This window comes from Papaver somniferum, chromosome 7 (genome assembly GCF_003573695.1).
Source record: "Papaver somniferum cultivar HN1 chromosome 7, ASM357369v1, whole genome shotgun sequence".
In the NCBI taxonomy this organism is placed as follows: Eukaryota; Viridiplantae; Streptophyta; class Magnoliopsida; order Ranunculales; family Papaveraceae; genus Papaver; species Papaver somniferum.
In genome coordinates, this window is record NC_039364.1 from 75,929,619 (window position 1) to 75,940,381 (window position 10,763).

Consider the following 10,763-nt stretch of genomic DNA (forward strand, 5'->3'; position numbering starts at 1 on the left):
TTTATCGCTTGTTTGTCACCATCTCATGCTTACCCCGTAGCAATGCCACTGTTACGTGTTAAGCAGGGGACTTAATGTTGATGGTGGTTTTTAGTTCAGGGCTAAATTTGTAAAACCCTGCATTTAATGTGTCGTCACTCTGCAAGGAAATGGAGCCATGTAAAAGTGATGAGTGTTCAACCTCTTCACTAACGCATTTATTGAGCAACTCAATATTTTCTCATGAAATTTGTCCAGCATGGTGCATGTAGCGACAATCCCTGATATTCTGTAAATTTTGGCACCTTGCCTGTATTGCTCAGTTAATATAAGTTTCTTTGAATGCCTTATGTGCTATGTTCCCCGGCTGAACCCTTAATGTTGATATGGCATGACAATTTGTGTTCACTCGCAGCAGAGTAACACAAATTTCCAAGTATCAGGGATAAGGTCTTTGCATAAAGTATTCAATCAGAAAGCATACTTCTCTCTGGCAATGAACTTAAAGAACTCTGTGTCAACACATAGAATTCATTCAATTTTGTGATAATTCACAAGATTCAGATATTACCCTGACTAATTTGCAAAAATTAGGGTTTTGCGCCTTGCGCAGTATATCAGACCTTGCCTGTCGAAATTAAGCCTAGGAAAACTGGGTCATTAATCCGCCATGGATTAGTAGATGCAAAATCTTTCCCAGAATCAGAAAACAAGAAATGGAGGAGCCGCAGAATAGGAGCAGCAGCAAAAGGGAGGCGTGGCCATGCCTTAGGCCAGCCGGCGCCATTTGCCATTGGCCACGCCCCATGCTGCCTAAACCGGCCCTATTTCCCTTGACCAATAAGGTCGCCTTAAACCCGCCACACGCACATAAGTTGTGGCTGGTCCCATACTTTCCGACCCTATTTCCCGTTGACCAAAACTTGCCACACCCACACCAGAAGTGTGGACACGCCCGCGTTTGGTCGGCCCTCTGTTTTTCGACCAATCAGGTGGCTCTAAATTAACCTGCCGCAGTATTAAAAAAGAGAGAGGAAAAATTGCGCCAATACCAAATTGGCTTTCCAAAGCTGCGCCAATGCGCTAACTGGCATGCCAAACGTGCATGCCCAACGTGTCAGACGTGCCACTTTGCCACAGAAGCATGCCGAACGTGGCAACATACCATAAATAATGCACTTACGTGCCAACCCATCTTTTATCCGTGGCCAACGCCATAACATACTTCAATGTGGTTATCCTAACCAGAAACACGAACTTGCATGGTCGAAACCCTAATTTCCAGTCGTAGTACAAATTATGCCACTTTGGGCCCCACAACATGCCACGAGCCGTGCGGGACCCAGGAAGCCCTAATAAAGACGCCATATCATAGCCACCCGTGGCAATCCTTGCTCCTGTGTCCATTTCCATATGTGGCCTGGCTATTGTTCCTTTGGCGTGGCTATGGCACCATTTGCACAAAACGTCGATGCGCCACGACCAAATGCCATATGCCGCATGCCGTATGCACTAATTAGGGTTTTGGCACGCCAAACCCTAATTTAGACAAAATTTCTACGCCAACCAAGCCAAGTAACATTTCCCGGAGCATTGGGATTGGTGTGGCAACAGGGCCAATGTTGTCGGAGCCACATTTGGGTCTAACACCAATGTGCCAAAATCTGGCGGCCATGGATACGCCAAGCGCTACTTGCACCATCGTGCCACTGGCATGCGCTTACTGTGTCAGCCACGCCACCATGCCGCAACGCACTTGCTAATAAGGGTTTCGATACGCCAAAACCTAATTTAGGCAAAAATGATACGCCAACCAAGCCAAGTAACGTTTCCCAGAGCATTGGGATTGATGTGGCAACATGGCCAATGTTACCGGAGCCATATTTGGGTCTAACACCAATATGCCAAAATAGCTGCCACGGCTACGCTACTGGCATGCCGCTACGCCAGGCGCCACTATGCCAATGGCGCCACTTTGCTATACTACAAGATATGGTCATCCTTTCTCATAAGCTACAATCTCAGCCGTCCAAATTCTCTATGGAATTGACAGGCCTGTGGCAAGTTTTAGGCGTCCAGCCAAGGCAAGCCTAATAGCATCACATGTTATTTTCCTATGGCAAGTCTCTTGACTTTAACTTGCCACACGTAGCAATCTGCTACACGTTTTTCACGAAAACATTCGAGACATCAAACATGTCACAAACTGGGGGATGCTCATCAAGGTATTGGTCTGGCGGTTTACAACGTGCGGCGTGCAAGACGTCCATCATAAGAAAGTGTCAGGACAACATGGCAGTTAGTGGAGGCAAGAAGTAGTAGGTGTAAACAAATCCGCTTCCTTCATAGTGGAGGTGTGGTTTCTGGAAGTTACACGTTACTCCACTCTTCCATCACTCAATCACTCCCACTTCCTACGGGACCATGGTGTATTCAATTATGACTTGTATAAATAGGTTTTACCTATTTCCATCAAACAACAAGTTTTGGTGAGAACAACAACACATTATCCAGAAAAATACCAAAGAACTGATAGCTTTCATTCCGAAAGCCACTTCCAAATTCTGATACAAGTCATAAAATAACCACACCTTCAGAATCAACCATTCTGGTCTCAACACCTTCTTTGCTTCCCTCCCTAAGACCAACCCTTCTCCTTAACTTTGTGATCGAAATAAGACTGGAACGACCATTTCTTGGTTTAGGCCAGGATTGTACAGATTGATCTCTCGAATCTAAAAGTACTCTCGTGCAGTGCATTTGTTTTAGGTTTAGACTCGTTTCTCATCCACACACCCAAATTTACCAAAACCAGCAGAAACAGTTTTTACCCATAAACCCATGTTTGAAAATCACGCGCTTGAAGAAAGGCACGCATAACAATTTTTCACCATGAGTAATTTGAGCTATCAAAGACTGGTGGTACGCTTATAGAGATAGCTCCCCTGTCCATATAGTCAGATCACTACAAACACAGACTTATGAGGTCTTAAACGTGTTTGTCTGCTCTAATACCAATTGAAAAAGCGGGGGGTCTAACAACCACACCCAATATTTCGCTTATCAATCTGTATGGACAAACTCCAATATAATTCCAAGAGAATCAACTAGACAGTCAGACTCAATCAATGAAAATATATCCAAGAGTTGTATCTCTGTTTCACAATGTAATCAGCAAATCAAACAGATAGAAATCCGTGAGCCTGATTATTATGTGAAACAACTTGAACGGTACCAAAGACCAATGTTCAAGTGTCAATCAATATAATCAACAACCAAAAGGTTGAATTCTCTAATTAATTGAACTACGTACAACCTGTGATATTTCTATCATATAACAAAATATAAAGCGGAAAAGAAATAACACAGACACCAGAAATTTTGTTAACGAGGAAACCGCAAATGCAGAAAAACCCCGGGACCTAGTCCAGATTTGAACACCACACTGTATTAATCCGCTATAGACACTAGCCCACTCCAAGTTAACTTCGGACTGGAATGTAGTTGGGCCCTAATCAATCTCACGGTGATCAAGGTACAGTTGCGCTCCTTACGTCTCTGAATCCCAGCAGGACTCTAAGCACTTGATTCTCTTAGATAATCTCATGCACAACTAAGAGTTTCCACGACCCAGAGTTGAAGGCTTGATAAACAAATCTGTCTCACACAGAAAAGTCTATTGTACAGATAAATCTGTCTCCCACAGATAAACCTATGAGTTTTGTTCCGTCTTTTTATAACTCAAGGTGAACAGGAACCAATTGATATACCAGACTTATATTCCCGAAGAGAAGCCTAGAAATATCAATCACCTCACAATAATCTTAATCGTATGGTAGCGAAACAAGATATTGTGGAATCACAAACGATGAGACGAAGATGTTTGTGACTACTTTTTATCTTGCGTATCGGAGAATCAATCTCGAGCAAATCGTTGAGAATATAGTACTTAATAGTGATAGAACAGGGAAATATCAGAACACGCAACTACAAAGAAAATAGTTGGGTTTGGCTTCACAATCCCAATGAAGTCTTTAAGTCGTTAACCTACAGGGTTTCATGAAAAACCTAAGGTTAAATGAGAATCTACTCTAGTCACAACTAGTATCACACATGAGGTGTGGGGATTAGGTTTCCAGTTGCTAGAGTTCTCCTTTATATAGTTTTCAAATTAGGGTTTGTAGTCAATGTTACCTTGGTAACAAAGCATTCAATATTCACCGTTAGATGAAAACCTGATTAGACTCAAGCTAATATCTTTCAACCGTTAGATCGAACTTAGATTATTACACTCAAATGAAATGTACGTTCATTTAGATATGAGTAACCGTACCTAAACGTGTACACCTTGTTGGATCAACAATAGTTAACCGAAGTTAGCCATATGAACACTTTCATATTAAACTTATTCATCTTAACCATAACTAGTTCAAATGACTCAAATGAAACTAGTTATAGAATTGTTCAATTGTTTATATTCCCATAGAAGTATACAAGACACAATTGAAGCAAAATCGATTTTGATTCACTCGAATCAAGTCATGAACATTATAGCCACTGTTTGTAAAAGATTGCAATCCTTATTATATAAATGTGTTAGTTCATGAACAAACCGATTCTAGAACATCATACACTTAGGTATGCATACGGGTATGCGTACCTAAGTAGCCGGACCAAGTTTGGGTTTCGCCAGTAAGAGAGCTGGTAAGCATACCATCCAAACTCAGCAGAAATTCCCGGACCTAAACCTTACGCCAGTACGCTTATCAGTTTGCATACCAGGTTCCCAGACTTTCTCAAAACCAACAAGTACGCATACGGGTATGCATACCATGGTTCCAGGATATGGGTTACATATATGCAAGTACACGTACTATGCTTAAATCCATTTGTTTTAAACTCTATTTCAATCATTGAAACTTTCTTAGATGATGACAATAGTTGTTTTCACTAACTATTAGCATCAAAGCGATTTTCAAGAACGAAACATTTCGAGTCTACATCAAATGACTGTATCACACAAATCATGTAAGATGTTACCAGGCGATTTTCATATGATCATCTTTTGACTTTCGTTAAAGCGAAAGCTTACAAACACATATTTTGAGAAATATGTAAGCGAGTTAAACTCAACTCGAAATATCAAATGTGTATAATCGAAGTCTATATAACTATACGACTTTTGTATCAAATAGGAGATAGAGTAGATAGACTTTTGAGTGATAGATGAGTTCAAGTCTCCACATACCTTTTGTTGATGAAGTTCCACAAGCTCCCCTTAGTAGTTCTTCGTCTTCAATCGATGAACGCCGTGAAGTCTAATGCTCAACTAAATTTTTTATCCTAATCCGAGACTTAGATATAAGTAGACTAGAAATCAAGACTTATATTTTTGGAAACTAAACTTGACAACAAGCTTAAGATGGCAATGCTTGCGAGTTCGACCGAGCAGTGCTCTAACACGATTCTCGTGCCATATGCTTAATGCCGCAAATCTCTTTACGAATCTGAGTTGCCTTTGATGCAGGAAAATACCTCTCTAAAAAGAGTTTCTTCAAGCCATTCCAAGTTGTGATACTACCAGAAGGTAAATAGTATAACCACTCCTTAGCAGTATCCATCAAGGAAAATGGAAAAGCACGTAACATAGACCCATCTGCATCTGTATCCTTTGGTAGCATGTCCATGACTATGTTGTGAAATCCATTAGATGTTTATTTGGATCTTCATTAGCCATTCCATGAAATTTTGGAAGCTCTCGAATCAATCCTGGCTTGATTTCAAAGTCCGAAGTTGATTGAATACACCATTGTTGTGTATTCAACTTATGAGAATCTAAGTCCTTGAGTGTACGGTTCACATCACCCATTGCTTCCTCTTGTTTGTATTCCGGTTTATCTTTCAGTATAGTTCCTCTCCGAGTTTCAATTCCAATCCGTGGAAAACCAACATGCTTTGGTTGCTTTGGTTTGGGAGCCATAGGATAAGTACCTGAAAAACAATTCTAGAAAACTAAGTTAAAAACTAAAAAACAAAATAACAATCCGCTATGCTTCCCCAGCAGCGACGCCAAAATTTGGTCGGTTGTCAGGCAAGCAAAAATATTTTAAGTTCTTTCACTTCACAATTATAAATAATAGTATAGTTATAAGAACAGTTTCGATCCACATGGAGATATGGGTTGTTATTTGTATTTGAAAACTTAAGTAACCTGGGGGGATTTTTGATTTTTAGCCTAAAGTAATTAAACTAATAATAATAGCAAATAACAAATAAAAAGAATCAATAAATTGAGAATACTGGTTAAGGGTTCATCATCAATCATAATACATGCACTTGACTAATAACTAGAGTTATCACTCAATCATTCATTATCAAGAGTCCTAAAGTACCTCATTGAGAGCATACTCTGGTAAATTATTTATGTCATCACATACCAAAACGATGAATATATGAATAGTACTCAGTGAACAACCCAATGCGACGTGCTATTAGGTTTAATCCTCCAAGAGCTTTAAGTTATATGAATTAAATTGATCCATGCAATAAAAATACTACAAGTAAACTATTTAACATAGGTCGATCTTCTACTTGTAATCACACAAAGGTTTTGAATACAATTGGTAATCACAATATGCTACTTATGACAAGGTTCATCAACAATTACATATCTCAAAACCCTAGTATAGCTATAGAAATACATTCAAGATCATTTAATAGCGCTCCTAAACAAACAATCATGCAATCATACATGGCGAGAATAAATGGTAGAACACGACAATAATGATTTGATTAAGATTTCAAAACCAATATATTAATTTAGTAGCATGTTTCTGATGTCCAACTATATCCTTAACCAATATGAGGTGTTTAGCTACTCATGGATTTCTCAAAATCCATGAAAAATAATATTAAGAAAAAGAAAGCAAACCCTAGAATTTTGATTATCAATCGCAACTCCAATCCCTAGCTCTTGTTCTTCTTCTCAAAAGTATATGATAAAAGATTAAAAGATATCCTCGAAGTTGTTGTTGATGGTGGATTTTTGACGAAGAATATAATCGTCAAATCATAACTTTGCATATTTCTGACCAGCTTCACACACGTATGTGAAGTTTATACTTCAGAATTTAAGCATGAAAGCTCATGCCACGATAATCTCTGACTGAGTGTATTGCCTCTCAGAGTACGCATGAATATGAAGTCTCTCAATTGAGACCACGACACATTTCATCAACTGAGCAATTTTAGTATTCACTTCTATATAGAATCGAAAACGATTGGACGGCTCCTAGAAAAATTGCCTGCTAGTATAGAGCGATAACGTCTTCAGGATGTAACAATGTTTTCCTTGACTATATAGAATACGTATGTATAGAATCTTAATGATTTCACGACTCCTAAACAGATTGCCTTCTAGTATAGAGCAATAACGTCTTCAGGATTTAACAATATTTTTCCTGACTATACATAATAAATATTCAGAATAAATATGATGCTTCAACTAGCTCATATCGCTCAATTCTCGAATAATCATAATGCTCCTAGATAGCTTGCCTGCTAGTATAGAGCCATCAATTAATTAATTAATTATTTCTAGTCGCAAGATTCATCAATTGAATTCCTAGAAAATATTCTACGTTCATCATAATATTTCGTTACTTCAATTAATGGCTTTTCCCATCAGAATTCCATGGGTTAGTGATAAATATTCAACGTACGGGAATCTGGACCATCACCGAGTAAGCCCTAAGAAAATGGTGCGAGTGTACTTAGCAATAATGCACGAACGAGCACCCGAGTGCACGATCGAACACTCAAAAATATGGACAAACGAGGAAACCTATGCCGGTCATGCCGTCGTGGCCAGCCCCATGCCTCTTCTCATTATCTTATCTTATTTTATTATTTTTCCTAATCTCATGAAAGCTCCTTCATTTGAGCAAACTCCCTCGTTTGAGCAAAAGTCTTAGTTTCTCCATATTTCCTTCATACGATTAAAAATAATTAAAAAAAAAAGGGAAAGGTGTCACGGGACCGAGCCTACTAGCCGGCCGACCATGCCATAGCCGTGGCCGGTCCCACACCTTATGATTCCTTATTTTATTATCATTATTATTTCCTTCATCTCATGAAACTCCTTCGTTTGAGCAAAACCCTGGTTTTTCAGTATTTCACCAATATTGCTCTAACTGCAAAAGGTCAAATGGTCACATGACCGACTAGGCAACTCACTACAAATATTAAAATATTATTATTTTAATATTCTCAAAGTATTGATCGCACGGTCAATACTTGCTCATTCAAGCAAAATTCAGAGTTTCAGTCAAGATCAAACTCTTCTGAAAATCTAAAATATTGCTCAAACGCGCATCAGAAAATACCAAAATTCTCAGGGATGAGACATGGACACTATGGTGACAGGTCATGTCACCTTGACCGACCAGGGTCGGCCCTTTGGCTTGCAGGGAGACAGTCCCACACATCTTCATAATTTGACCTAATTTGCTCATATTAGGTTCAAACTCTTTCCAACTAGTTTGGAATTTCATCAAACGACCGTCAGTCGGTCCCACAACCACCAAGGGCCGGTTCCATGCCCTCTTGGTCGGTCCCTCATCTATCCATAATTAGGTTTTATTTCCTAATGCTCAGGCGAACACTCTTTCAATAAATGATTACACCAGCATTTAATCATCCTTTCTTTAAAGGACTTTGATACATGCTCATTCGAGCACCTGTGCGCTACATGGTCGGCCATCATCCCATGTAGTCGGTCCCTCTCTCGCTCAGTGATTTATTTTCAGTAAATCATCAATTGATCAACATCGATCAAAATTAGGTTTTTGAATCAAATGCTCTTCAAAGCATATTTCTGAACAGATTCAAACGCCAATATTTTTTATGTTGATCCAACAATCAACATTCTAATTAATTATATTTGGTCCAGCTACCAATATTTTATTTGGTTGCGCTACTAATAATTCATAAAACGAGCAATATTTGCTCGTACTAGATAAATGGAAATAAAATTGTCGACATTCGACAATATCCATACACCAACACAAAAAGAGCTACAAAATTAAACGCTTTTAAAGTAACTACCGAGTTCCAATGGGTATGTACATCCAATCAAAATCAAACATATCTCATATTGCATGCTATAAAAATAAAAGTAAACATATTTAATATTATACTAACTCGGCACAATTTTTCAAATTCAATGGACTTGTAAGATTTATATAAGTTACATGAATAGAGGTTAACCTAAATATTGAACTTTGACAGTCCAGGTAGTAACCATAAATCACGATCAATGTAACCTATCAATACATGGTCAAGGGATGGAACCATACAAATTTTGGAAAAAAGTTATGAATCTTCAAATTGAAACAAAACCTAATCAACAACATAAATATCATTTAAACACCTTTTACCGCACAAACAATTTTAGACCTTGGAACAAAGAAATAAAAGAAACTCAAGAAACCGAATATGAACACCATTCCAAAGTTTAAAGGGAAGAGTAGATGGTGCTCGAAATTTTGAAGAGGCTGATGATGGGTAACGGTGGTTGAAATTGGCATCTTATATGGATTTATTTGCATGGACATTTATCTTTGTTCTTTTTTTTTTTCTAGAATATTATTAATTGATGGAAGCAACGATGAATGGTTATTGCATGATCGAATTGATTGAAATTATTTTCTTTTTTCTTTTTAAAGGAAATTTCATAGAAGAAAAGGTTAATCCCTGATTACAAAATATGGAGAATGTTTCTCCAGATTGAGTTGATCCTCTTTAAGGATATTACAAAGATATCTAGGATATTTATCAAAGGATTGGACCTCCCATGTATTTTTTTCTAACTTTTTTATCCAGAACATCAACTACTCTATTACAATACCTATTAACATAATTACATTGCCAAGAAGTTAGTCCGAAAAGAAGATGCTTTATTTGTATAATTAGTCTCTTATTCATCCAATGTACAATAGGAGATGCATCTGTTAATGTTTTGGCCAAGATGTAACCGTCTATTTCAAAAAGTACTTTGTCCTTTTTTAATTGTAGTGTCCAATGGATTGCTTCTTTTAATGCCATGCACTCTCCTTGTTCTGCTCCTAATGCTACATTGCAGTTGATCCCCTTGATTCCACCGCAATTTCCTGCATGATCACGTAAAATTAGACCTAGCCCGGTGGTTTTATCATTATGATTATGAGAAGCATCTAAAATTTATTTTAACAAAATCAGATGAAGGTGGTTTCCAAGCTAAATCACAATAACTTAAGGGATGATTTCTACTGAGTTTATTGTCTTTTTTGTTAGAACTAGCTAATAAAATTTTTATTCTAAAAGCAGTAGTTTCAAGATTGAGAGATTGTTGCTGAAAGATATGAGAGCATCTCTCTTTCCAAATCATTCAACTAAAAACCATGAGGAGTTGGCACCAATGTTGTTGTTGTTCATTATCTGTCAAGATATTTGAAGTGTCAGGGTTTTCAAACCAAGTAATAATCTATTTAGTAATTTGAGTGTCGGTTGAATCTACAATATCAATGTTTACATTCACTTATATCTAGATGTTTTTGGTGTAGTTGTAATACAACAAAAGGTGTTGAAGAGTTTCTTGATTATGACCACAAACAGAACAAGTAGTATCCATTTGCACAAATCTGCCTATTCTGGCTTTAGTAAGAATAATATCTTTTAGGCAATTCCATACGAACAGTCTCACCCGGTGAGGAAGATTGATGCTCAAAAGTCTTTTCCAGACTATA